The sequence below is a fragment of the Macaca mulatta genome, chromosome 6, assembly GCF_049350105.2.
Source record: "Macaca mulatta isolate MMU2019108-1 chromosome 6, T2T-MMU8v2.0, whole genome shotgun sequence".
Lineage (NCBI taxonomy): Eukaryota > Metazoa > Chordata > Mammalia > Primates > Cercopithecidae > Macaca > Macaca mulatta.
In genome coordinates this window covers 64,317,086-64,330,627 of record NC_133411.1, presented here as the reverse complement: position 1 = coordinate 64,330,627, position 13,542 = coordinate 64,317,086, and the positions used below count along the sequence as shown (strand labels likewise).

At 42.0% G+C, this 13,542-nt stretch overlaps 1 long non-coding RNA gene across 2 annotated transcripts in view; it reads left to right on the top strand.

Moving 5' to 3' along the window:
- Positions 1-13,542, top strand: part of LOC144341424 (uncharacterized) — a 127,539-nt gene that overhangs the window by 70,464 nt on the left and 43,533 nt on the right. The window contains exon 4 of one of the 2 annotated variants that reach the window (XR_013418346.1): positions 5,491-5,647. The exons of the other annotated variant lie outside the window; for it this stretch is intronic. This is a non-coding gene — a long non-coding RNA (uncharacterized LOC144341424). Of the gene's footprint in view, positions 1-5,490; positions 5,648-13,542 lie in introns of those variants that run through there. 2 annotated transcript variants of the gene reach the window in all.

The following is a 13,542-nucleotide window of genomic DNA, read 5'->3' as shown; positions in this document are numbered from 1 at the left end:
TTAACCTGCCAATTTGGCAGTGCTTGAAGTTAATGCGGATGGCCGTGTCAAGGGCACCAACAGAGCTAGCAGCTTCTCTCTGGCAGCCTACTCTGGAGGTGAAGCATGCGAAGGCTGGGCCTCCAAAGAACAAGCCCTAGAGGCCAGAGGTGGTGGCAAAGGGATCCATCTAATTCCAGTACAGACCACTGAGTCAAACACTTGCACAAAGAGGATGATCTCCGGGAACTATCCGTGCTACTGAAGCCAGGAACAGGTGGGCCAGAAAGCCTCATCCTGCCGAGCAGTCAGCTTAATGACTTAATTACACCCCCGCCTACACTGCTCTGCCTTGGAATCTAGGCTACTTAAAAGGGCTCAGCAGGGAGGTGCTCCGGCCTGGGGTGGCCAGAATGCTGCTCTGGCCACAGGTAAAGTGGAATCTAGAGGCACGTGCCAACCCTGCTTCTGTTCTGCCCTGCTGTGTGACCTGGAGTAGGTTCTGGACCCACTCTGGGCCTAGTTTCCCCCAGCGAAACAGGCTGTTCTGAGGATAAATGAAATAATGCATGTACAGTGCCTCTCTTGATGCCATTCGTCTTCCTCTGTCATGCTGTCCTCCAAAATGGTTCTGGGTTTTGCGGGGCCTGGAGACACAAGAATATTCCAGGGACCATGGAGGAGAACATCGCTGTAGAAAGACAGGCAAAGAGCAGGGAATGCCAACCCTCACATCCTACCACAGGCCCCAAACACAACTCATAATTATGCTCAGATAGTGTTTCCATTCACCTGTGTTGCTGGCAAGGAATACCAGAGGCTGGGGAATTTATAAAAAAAAGAGGCTACTTGGCTCCTGGTTCTGCAGGCTGCACACCTGCATGGCACCAGCACCTGCTTTTGGTGAAGGCCTCAGGCTGCTTCCACTCATGGGGGAAGGGGAAGGGGAGCCAGCATGCGCAGAGATCACAGGGCTAGACAGGAAGCCAGAGACAGGGGAAGGTGCCAGGATTTTTCTAACAACCAGCTCTATCTAGCTAGGATCTAATAGAGCGAGAACTCACTTACCTCCAAGGGAGGGCATTAATCTCCTCATGAGAGATCTGCCTTCCTGACACAAACGCCCTCCATTTGCCCCTCCTCTCACATTGGGGATCAGATTTCTGCACGTGGTGTGGAGAGGTCAAGTATCCAAACCATAGCAAACAGTCTTAATCTGTGTCCTTTTACATATTCGAGGAACAACCAAGCTGTTAAAAAACCCATCTAGAGAAGCGTGTCAGAGCCAACATAGCCAAATGAGGGCTGGGAAATGCAGTTTTCCCGGGATACTGAGTTTTCCAAAAATATTTCAGAACTTTTACTCTTGGAATTGTTTCCAGAACTGGTTTACCAGCCCCCTAAAAACATTAATCATACCTTAATTTTAGCCCAAAAGAGTATTACCCAATTGAGTTATTCATCCTGACAATAAATGACTTTTTAAAAATGCTGATAATGTATTTTTGAAAAGAAGAAGTTTTGCCAGTGCTCAGGAAATCCTGAACACAATCATCAAGTTCTGAAGGAAATTCCCAAAGAAGAATTTTGACTATTTCAAGTGATGGTAGCAGGTCCCAGAGGAGGGAAAGCATGGCATTGTGGGAGCACAGGGCCAGGAGCACCTGGGTTTGAATGTCAGCTCCCCATTTTCCAGCCCTTGGACATGTTACTTGTCTGGACATCAACCTCAGAATAACAATAGCCCTGAGCTTCAGGTTAAGGTAAGGATTCAATAAAGTCATGTATATAGAAGACACAGCACACAAAACATTTGCACGATCCATTTTTCCTCTTCTTATTGATGCTTTGAATACAACTGCACTCAATTAGATGTATGAAAATATTAAAAATTATAATAGCTAATGTTATTGAGTGATGACTGCGTGCTGGTTCCTACCTTAAGCGCTTTATGTGTATCAACCCACGTAGTCCTCACAACGTCCTATGTAGTAGATACTATTATTGTCCTACTGAGGGACTGAGAGGTTGAGGAATGTGTCTAAGGTCATACAGCGAGCAAACTGCAGAGTCAGGATTTCCAAACCTGGGAGTCTAGGTCCACTACTGACACGACATTTTACATACTGCCCTTGTTAGGCATTAGTCATTACTTCATTATTACACTTTATGCATTTCTCAGGGGTGTGTGGATGGGAGTGTGAGTGTGTGTGTGTCTGTGTGTGTGTGCGTGCATGCATGCACACATGATATGGAAAAGAGAATCCAAGCAGGTGGGGTGGATGACCAGGCTGGATGAGAGCTCCTCTCGATGCCTGTGTTCTGATTACACCAACCAATCTGAACATAGAAGAGTTTTTCTTTAAGAACCTTCTTGGATGCAAACAAAGCCAAGAGCCACAGCAGAAGATTATCGGCTGTCGTCACCAGCAGCTTGAGTTGCAATCATTCCTAAGTATCACTTAGGACTGAAGAATATAGTTTTTGAACTAACCTAGTTGTAAGTAGTTGTTCTTTTTAGTATGCTATAATTTCATATGAGTTGTCTCATATCATCCCATTTTACTGATGATGATTTGAAGGGAAAATTCACTTGCCAAAGATCACCCAGATAATAGCTAGAGAAAGCTATTGAATCAGTTTCTACCATATTGCATAATCCCTTTCCTTCTTGGAGGAGTGAAGCTGTCTCCTAATTCCTTCCCCCTAGTTTTGTTTTCACTTTCACCCTCTTTCTGGAGGCCATATTGACACCTAGAAAGGTGGAGAATGTGATGCAGAGAGCTGCATGGCGTGAAAGAGAAAGGTGGAGGAGCAGCAGGGCCCTGGGACTGGATGGCTGTTATGGGTGGAGGCCCTGGCTGTTGGCCTTCTATATCCCATAACCAGCCAAGTGACCCATTTTTTTCCAACTCTGCCCACACAGCATTCACTGTTAATCCTGAGTGGCCATTGGCTGACTGCAGGAGCGGAGCTCTCAAATGCCCTGTGCAGCAGTGACCTTGACACAGCATAGGAAAAGCACTCAACTCTTGGCTCTGCATAGGCCTTTACCACGGCGTGGCTTAGCACTGCCCTTCCCCAGGGACAGAAGTGACCACACAATGCAGAAGAGTGATGATGGATTTCCCAGAACTCCAGGCTCGCTCATTCTCTTTCCCTCTGACTCCAGGTCAAAACCTATACCCAATTACCAATTTCATGCCATTGTTTCTGATTCTTCAGACTTAATATCTGTCTCATATATATGTATTTATTATTATTATTTTAATTACAGATGGCTCAGTCCTGAGCACCATGCATCTTGTTGGGCAATCAAGGAGCTTGCCTTTGTGCAAATAAGCTTGGAAAATGAAGCTGGGTGGATGTGTGGAAATATTCTAGGTGCAAACAGGACTTGTTTACATAAATTTCGCCCTAGAAAAACATCTGTTGGAAAAGCAGTGGCTTGGAGCTGTAACATATAAATATACTTTCTCTAACTCTGTTGATTATGTTCAACATAATGTTAGTATCTTTTAATTAAGCAATTCTTATTTATTACATTATTATTATTATATGTTATCTTATTTTTAAATCATCTCATCTGTTTATCTTGTCTACTTAGCTAGACTGTAAACTCCTTTGGGGGCATTAAAAAAGTCTTTCTCTTGTGTTTCTCAATAATCCATGACATAACAATATAGACAATTTTCATTCTTTTTGACCACTCATCATCTGAAACTTCTTCCTCTCTTCAGGAAATCCTTTCATGTGACAGAGCCCAGCTCCTCCTGTAGAAGCTGAAATTCCAGACACTGGACTTCTCAGTCTCGCTTTTCATTAGATATGGACATGTGATCAAAGTTCCACCAATCAGATGGTCTTTGAATCTGCTAGTGACATAAAGAAAGGAACATGCAGAATCCATTCTGGTGGATTTGAGACAACATGGCAGCTACATCCAGTTTCCAGAGGCAGTAGGGCCAGTGGTTCTAGCATCAGCATCCAAGAACACTTGATAGTGCAGATGGTTTGAGCTGCAGTGTCCAGGCGCAGTATGGCTGCTATGGTGTCCTCAATGAATGAATCCTGCAGCAGAATTTACAGTGTTGTTCCTGGCTGCACAGTCTTCAAGCCTTTTTCTCTGGACACTCTAGGAATTCTTTGAGTTTCCCAGTGTCCTTTCAATAAGTAGAGCCTATTTCTGTTGCTTGCAACAAAGCATCCCAAGAGATACAATGTTAAATGACTAAGAACTTTTGACACTTTATGAAATTTCAGAAACCCCTCCCCCAAAGAATATGTGTGCAAATAGGGAGGCACAAATGGACACAGACTATTTAGGGAACAAGGAATAGGAAAGTTTTGTTGAAGCAGAAAGTTCATATAGAAGAATAATGGGAAATGAGTCTTCCAAACTAGACTGTAGATACTGTGGAGGACCTTAAAAAGCAGGACTAAAGAATTTGGGGTTAGCCTACAGGATTGGGGAAATGTGTGCAAAATTAGAGAATTTGGAGTTGGGGCTATTAGCAGTCACTTCAGAGTGTCTTTAGCACAATATTCCACCCCCCCCCAATGATGGGTAGAACCTGCATATACAGAATATTAACATGGAATAAGGGATTGGAAGTCATATATGTTTGGGAAATAGTGGCTTGATTGATATTTAACGATTTCTCTATCCTGATGAACAAAGTGAATTTCCTAGAGGACATATTCAGTAGGCAACCCTTCTTTAACTTATTGGATCCTGGGATTTATACTCTTTGAGCACGTGGGCCCAAGAGGCCAAAGAAGCCATCCTTGGAAAGGCTGTTTTTTCCTCGGGGACTGCTGGTTAAGAGAATGAAAGGGATGCAGAATGAGCAAGGGGGGCAGGGAAAGGTTCAGAACTTGAAGAGGCCTTAAAAGAGTATATGCGCTGAGACACAGGCAGTTAGGAGAAGGGGAAACCGGAGGAAACAAGTTTGAAGGAGAAAGGACAAGTTACCAAAGACCCTCTTAATTTTATAGAGAATCAGCCTGGTTTCCAGCTCCTGGCCTAATTTTAACAATTCAGCCTAATGCTTTGTCAGCCTCATGTGAGTAGGTCAGATACTTAGGGATTCTCTCAGAGATACTCTTGGGGCATGAAAAATGTAGATAAAAGACCCTCTGCCTTGAGCCACTAGGCAGCTTCCAGGAAATAAAGGCAAGGGGGCAAAGTTAAACTAGACGCAACCTGTGCCATCCAGCAAACTTTCTTACACCCTGGTCACTCCCCAAAGCTACCTGAAGGTTCCATGAAATACTTCCACCAACTGCCTGCTATTGCTAGGGTTTGCAGGATCTAGGCATATTTGAACAAAGTTAAAATGATGACTGCAAAGACCACAACAGTTAGGAAAGCTTTTCGTTGTAAGAAACAGAATACTTGACAGGCTTATACCATAAGGACATTTCTTAGTTGCAAAACAAAAAGTCCAGAGGTGGGAGGTCCTGGGGTTAGTCTAAACACTTTCTAACATTTACATCTGCCATCCCTAGCATCTTGGCATTTGGTCTGCACACTTATCTCCTCGTGACTACCATATGGCTGCCAAAACTCCAGGCATGATGACCCAATTCAAGGCACAAAGAAAGGAAAAGAAGAGTTATTTCAGCATCTCTCCTTCTTTTTTGTCTGTCCCTTTCATCTGGAAAATAAAATCCTTCTCTAAAGTCTCTCAGTAGACGTCTCTTCATGTTTCCTTGGCCTTTTAGTACGTGAGCACTCCTGGCACCAGGGCGTTTAGAAACACTGGGGTTTTGTTTTAATCTATAATGGAAGATAAGCAAGGGAGCAGGGGAGTAGAAATGGGTGCCTGATCAGCCAAATAATAACAGTCACTATGAAGGCTATGTAGAAAACAACTATAACAAAAAAGCCCACGATAAGCCACTAAGTAAATAAAAAGCAGGGTTAAACCATTGTATATACACTATGGTTACAATCAAGCAATAGTATAGATGAATGAAGGGAAAAGACTAGAAGAAATTAGTTTAAAAAAACACATGAAATTTTACCCTTCTAAAAATGTTGATGGAAAGAGGCCAGAGGCCCCATGCAGGGGAATTAATCCTGATTTCCATGATCAATCCAATGGCTTACTTGAGTGAACTTTGAGTAAGTCAGCCCAAATGCAGAGCATGTGAGCTGCAGGAATACAACTGCAAGAGCTGATCATTGCTGCTGCTTGTGGCTGCTTCCTGACCTCATGCTGAGCCCCTCTTTTGGCTTTTATGTAACTGTTCCCATGCACTGTATGACCTCAAGGTGAACACTGGTCATAGCAACTGTCTCAGGGGTGTGCAGTGGTCAGCTTCAATACAGGAAGAAGTTTGACAAGTCTCTGAGCATTATTTTTTTATTAGTCTAATAGTACAAAACTTGGAAACACAAACAGATTGGACCAGAGAACCAGCGAAGGGGTACCAACCTTTTCTCAGTTAGCAAAATATGTGAGAAAAAAAAAAAAAGACGCATATTACCCATGATAGTAATTTGTCAATGTACTATTTTAACTGGTCACTTCTCTGTGATTTATTTTGGATGGCCAAAGTTATCCTTAAGAAATAACCGGATAGTAGCCTGGACAATTCAAGGCCCAGTGGTGACTGGATACCTATAAAGAAAGGGGAGAGTCTCAAAGAGTCTCAAAAGGGAAATGACCTTTGGCCCAGCGCCATGCCCTTGCCCTTGCCCTGAAATCCTGCTTGGAGCAGGGTCCAGGACTGAACACACTTCCAGATGTAGCTGACCTGCTAAGAAAAGTGTGGGATGAAGGCACTAAACAATGCATTAGAGGACATCTAATTTCAGCAAGTCTTTAGAAAAGGGCTTGTAGCACGTTATTTTGGCTCAACTGGGTGGCATCTGAATTCAGGAGAGAAAATTCTTCAAGTTAGGAGATTAGGGTCACATTCTGATGTTGCCAACTGTATGACCTGAACGTGGCTGAATCTCAGTTTCATTAACCAACCACATATAGGATGTGTAATACACACCTCACAGGCTGGTCTTAAGTATGAAGTTTGATCGCTGACAAGAGTGAGAAGAAAATGATTACTACCTCAGTTTCCTTATCTGTAAAACGGGGATAATAATGTTATAATACTTACATTAGAAGGCTGCTATGAGGACTACATGAGTTAATACGTGAAAAGTGCCTAGAATAGGGAAAGAAAGAATGTAAGTAGACAGGATGTAAACACCTAGAATGTAAGTACTCAGAAATGTTAGCTGTCATTCTTCTTTTATTTCTATCATCATATATTAACTTTTAACTATTTTTTCTTAAGCAGGAAACAAGTTTATCTAACAATCTTTCTTATTATTCCCTCCAAATCTCCTTAAAATCTAAAACCCAACTTTCAAAACAACATTATTTTTCTATTTAGTTGTTGAGGTTTACATTGGTCTAGTAGCAGGTTGCTTGATCCTTATAAACCCATTTGTTAAGTCTTTCTCAGAACATACATTTGGAAAACTATTAAATGAAAACATAAGCCTTTTTCCCCCACTACAACTATACATCTATTTTTTTCATAATTACTCAAACCTGGAATTAGCCATCGAGTTTCAATAGTCTAGTATATTAAATCCTGGGACAGATTTTGATCCTTCTTGCTTATACACCTCTGTAGGTGAATCACTGAAAGAGTGCTCTACTGCCCTTGCGTCTCTGTTATGCCTGTGTTTCTAACCAGCCTTTTATGTATTACTGAGTTTTCTTTTATCTTCACTTTTTTGTGTGTGTGATTTAGTCAAGACCAATGGTCACTATCTCTATTCCAGGTATCAGAAAATAAGTGACAGAGAGGTGGAGGCCTTAAGTGACTTGCCCAAGGTGCCACGTGTTGCTTCAGTAGTGGAGTTTGGACTCAAGCTGATCCTAGGGGTGGGTCCTCTGAAGTACACCAGTCAATCAGAAGGGACTCCTCTGTGAGTTTTGTTCTTTAAGTTTTAGGAAGTAAGGGCCGGGAGTGGTGGCTCAAGCCTGTAATCCCAGCACTTTGGGAGGCTGAGGTGGGTGGATCACGAGGTCAGGAGTTCGAGACCAGCCTGACCAACATGGTGAAACCCTGTCTCTACTAAAAGTACAAAAAAAAAAAAATTAGCCAGGCATGGTGGTGCGCGCCTGTAATCCCAGCTACTCAGGAGGCTAAGGCAGGAGAATCGCTTGAACCTGGGAGGTGGAGGTTGCAGTGAGCCGAGATAACGCCAATGCACTCCAGCCTGGGCGACAGAGCGAGACTCCGTCTAAAAAAAAAAAAAAAAAAATTTAGGAAGTAAGTCTATAGTCTGGGTTGGAGCTGGCCCAAGGAAAGGGTCAAACTCTGTCTTGAAACAGGAGGTCACAGGAGCTGTGTACAAGTGACACAGGCCATTCACACACACTTGGCTCACAGTGTAATACTACAGACTTTCAGAAGAGTGGAAGAGCTGTTCAGATAAAAATCTTGGAAGGAATGACACATAACATATTAGAAGATTCCTCAGTATTTGACATATGTGAGTTTCATCTGCAATGATTTGGCAAGCGTCATTAATTTTCTTTCCCATCAGTAAATGGTAACCTCATAGGGATGGCATTTTTCTTTGCTGCTGCTAGGAAGGGCCAAGGTCACATTCCAGAGAAGGATGCTTGCCTTGCAAAGCATGCCATTCTTGAGGCAAGATAAAGAGAGAGTTAATATTTGAAGACATTGTCAACTTCATTGACAGCTAATAAACTTACCTATCTTTTATTGTTGCTGTAACTTGTCCCCTTTCCCAGAAAAGTGTGATAAGAAGAGGAGTAAGACTGCTCAGACTAATGAAGGAACAACAGTTTGATAGAATTCAATTTAGTTTTTCACAACTACTGTTTGTATTCTGGGGCTGTGCGAGTTTTAGATGGCATCTATTGAGTGTCTATTTTTGAAATGCAGTGTGATTTATTCAAATTTTGGACATTCTTTCTGCTTGACAATGCTGGGGGGTAAGGGAGATGGCAAAAAAGAATCAGGAAGGATGTCACTTGTGGTTCCTTCTAGTTTTGCTCACGCTGCTTAAGTTAAGGAATCCTTGCTCAAGTCAAGGAATCCTTGACTTTTAGAGCCAAATGGAAGTTGAAGTGCCATAACCCAACTCACTCCATTCTTTATCCAGCTCAGAAACTAATTACACTACAACCCTAACAGATAGCTCTACAACTCTGCTTGGTGTCTGCAGTGACAGGGAGATGAATATTACAAGTGACTATCAATTCAATTATTGGAACCATCCTACTGTAAAAAAAAAAAAAAAAGTTATTTTCTTTTTTTGACCTAATTTGACTCTTTGCAATATGCCCCCATTAACTCTAGTACTGCCCCTAGAGTGAGAGAGAGCAGTATAGCAGAATAGCAATGATCATTCTGGCTCTGGAGCCAGATGGCCTGAGTTCAAATTCAAGTTATTCCACTTCTTTGCTGGGTGCCAGTGCCTCATTGTCCCCACCAGCAAAATGTTAATTCTGTTGGTGCCTACTTGATAGGGTGGTCATGAGGAAGAAATGGGTTCATATATGTAAAGAATTTAAACAATGTATAGGACTTGGTAGGCACACAATTAATGCTAGCTATTGGCAACATTATTTCATCTCATATACCTTTTTTTGTTTTGAGACGGAGTCTCGCACTGTCGCCAGGCTGGAGGCTGGAGTGCAGTGGCACAATCTCGGCTCACTGTAATCTCTGCCTCCTGGGTTCAAGCAATTCTCCTGTCTCAGTCTCCCAAGTAGCTGGGACTACAGGCAAATGCCACCACACCCAGCTAATTTTTGTATTTTTAATAGAGACAGGGTTTCACCATGTTGGCCAGGATGGTCTCAATTTCTTGACCTCATGATCCGCCTGCCTCAGCCTCCCAAAGTCATATACCCTTTCTTAAAAAAAAAAAAAATGCTATTTGAAGCACTGCACTGAGTGTATTCTGAAGCTCTGTTCAGTGAATGCCGTGATTGGTAAGTAACATCTGCCACTGGTAGAAGGTAAAATGATGTCGCATATGTCACATACTTGCCATCTGTCATCCAATCCTGTTTTCTCATGACAGTTTTAAAAATGTTAAATAAAATAGGAAAATTTCCTGTCTCAGCCTCTTCTCATCCAGGCTAAAGCACCTAGTAGAAATACTGAAGTCTGTAACTTCTGGCTGATATCAAAAGATGACCCCTCCAGGCATCCTTGAAGTGGGCTTAAAATCAGAGCAAGAGAGAGCATTTTATTTTTTCATTTATTACCCTCTATTAAATACCTCTCAATACCCAAGAGTGCCATCATTATTTGAAATCTCTCTAAAACACTGATTTTTCACAACTTAATAATGAAATTAGTTTTCTCCTACCACCCATTGCACACACATTGCTGTTGGCATGTAGTGTGTTGCTGTGGAGAGAACATTAGATGGGGAGTTAGGGAGTGTTATGGCCTGAATTATGTCTCACCAAAGTTCATATGTTGAAGCTCTAATGCCTAGTCGGACTCTATTTAGAGACAGAGTCTTTAAGGAGGTAATTAAGCTTGAATGAGGTGATAAGGATGGCACTCTTCTTCAAGAAAACTGAATACCTTGTCAAAGGGGAAGAAACCTCATGAGGGCATGCATGCAGAGGAAAGACTAGGTGAGAACACAGCAATAAGGTGGGAATTAACAAGCCAAGGGGAAAGCCTCACCAGAAACCAACCCTGCTGACACCTTGATCTTGGACTTCTAGCCTCCACAACTATGTGAAAAGTACTCTCTTGTGTAAGCTGCCTATCTGTGGTGTTTTGCTGTGGCAGCCCTAGCAGACTAATAACAAGATGAGATCTAGAGCTCATTTTGCCACCAAGAAAGTACGTGACCTTCAAGTATTCAAGCTTTCCAAATTTCAATACTGGAAAGTGTTTTATCCCTTGAGAATTAATATCATATGCTTCATCTGAGTTCCTGCCTTGAGGTGGGTGGTGTGCTTTGGATGGTGGGAAAATAAAAGTTTTGTAGCAGATTATCTTGTAGCCTCAATTCTGAATCCTGTGCAGCTCCTCCAGCCTAGAAACAGTCCAGGGGAAAATATGTCCTTGATCCTTGAATCCACAACTTCAGTCCTTTCCACATTAAACAAGTCATCTCACTTTCTTCCATGGAATTAGGAGATCTCGGCCCCCATCACAAAAACTCTGCCCAGACTCCTCATTTTTCCTCTTGCCCCATACCAATCCCCAAAACAATCTAATTTTCTAAAACAAGGAGAGAAGGATATGAAAGAGAAGTAAAGACAGATACCTTTTTCCTAAAGACCTTGATCTTAACTTGTTTAAACTTTGTCCAAAAAGAATCTTAGGATCATGAGAAATTCTTGGTTAAAAAGAGCCTCAGAGGTGTTCTGGTCCAACAACTCAGCCAATTTAACACACCTAATGTTGACTGAGGCCTTATGGGTAATAGTCATAATTATTATGTATTTATACCCACTGGGAAGTCAAGAAGGATTTAGGGTAGGTAGCTGGAATCACAGTAACAATGGCTCCCAACTAGCAATCTGATGTTTTCTACAACATCTCAACCCAGCAGTCTAATAGTACAAACACAAATACCCAAGCATTAAATGTCCTTCCATCTGTGGACCTGTCTGACTACAGTCAGAACCTCAGGACCTTCCCAAATCATATGATTTCGGTTCTACTTTGAAAGCAAAGGAAATGAAGTCTAGAACAATGCAGTGATTGTCTTAGGTGTTGCTGCTAGTGAGTGGCAGAATTTGTGTTCAGATTCTCGTCTTGCCCCCACCCTAGGGCTCCGCGGGACCCTCCAGTCTATAAGGTCATCTAGTCTGTGATCATCCCTGGGTCGCATCTGCACATTCCCATCTGGTGTTTCAGGTCATGCCTTTGTAGCCATATTTAGGCAGCATGGACCAGCCACCTCACTCAGAGCCACTCCAATTTGACTGTCTCACCAGGACAAATGGTGAAGAGTGGGTCTAGTTCATAGCCTTGGACTCTGTTTGTGATATAGAAGATATTTTTATCTTCTTTTCCCTGATTTTGTTCCCAGTTTCAGGATACTAGAAAGTCCCTCCCCACCCCACCCCGATCTAGCAGTCTTTTCAATTAATAGGACTTGGTCACTCCTAAGTCTAGTATTTAGATCTCTATTTTAATACATTCTTCACCTGTATATTCTCATAAGCCATTCAAGTACCAAAAATTTTAGGATTACTCAGAGATTGTTTGACTTAACTAATTTATAGAAATATTTTCCCAAATAAACAAGAGTGAGTTTCTTCCAAAATAAAAACAGACTTTACTTAGAAGTCAACCAGAGTTTCTAGAACAGGATTAAAGTCAAATGATGCTTTTGACTTTGGGACTTGGTTGCTTTCTTGTCTCTCTGACCCTTTCCCACCCCCACTCCCTCACTGAACACTCCCATTGGCTCTTCCTGCTGATAGTGACTTTAAAAGAATCAACCACAGTATTGTTATCAGCCCTGTGGTTTCAGTTCTCATTTGTGCCTATATTTAGACTGGAAGAAAATAGTCTCTTTCCATTGCCCTGGAAATAAGAGACTGTTTTTAAGTGAGTTAATGGATCACCTACATTTGGAAATCCCCTGTAAATGATGTCTTTTTGCTATGAAGGAAGACATGCTAAAGCTTATGAAGTGAGGAAGTTGCTATCTGGTGGAGTGATTATGATTTTGATAGTCAGATCATAGGTATATGACCACTTTGATAGTCAGATCATAGGTATATGACCACTTAGTCTCCATATGCATTGGGCCAGGCCATAGGGCAAGGGCAGGAGCTTGGGTGCACGACCGTACGTGGGAACAAGCATCCCATTTGTACCCTAATAAGAACACAGGTCCCTGCTGCTCGAGAAGAGTGTTGATAAGCACAGTTCTAAAGAACAAGTACCAAAGGATGTCTCCCCTAAATAAGAACCAAAGTCTGATATTGGACTTAGAAAAAAAAAACATGAATTAGAAAGAATCATAGGTTGTAACAGATACCTAACCCAAACGTATCATTTTCGTATTTTCCTGTACTGGCTTTGAAGAATTATTTTTTTTCTTCCTTTATACCATTTTCGCTGAACAAAATTCTTCCAACAATTGGAATTGGAATGGTTGGAATTTTTCTCTAAGAAAATTCTTCCCATTCTCAACCATTCTTGAGTGGAAGGGAGAGAGGGTGTCTATCTTTTTACCTTATGAATGGGAAAATCCATGTAATAATTCAGAGTAGAATAAATCTGAGTATGTGGTGGGGAGGAAGCATCATAAGGTGTTTTCAGGGTCAGCCTTCAGTGAACATGCAAAGAATGCAATTTGTCCTTCCTTTCTTATACTCTATGCTCTTAATTCACTTAAAGGCTGTCCAGGACTCCATATGGAAAACCTCATTATCCCTCCATTCTGCTTCCAGGAGCCCCTGGTGTGATTGGAGGGAATCTAGAGAAGACACAATGTCCCCAACTCCAAAAATCTTCACTCCTCTCAATATTGGTGACACTGAAAATCACTTATTTGGGAAGGGTTCCTTAATG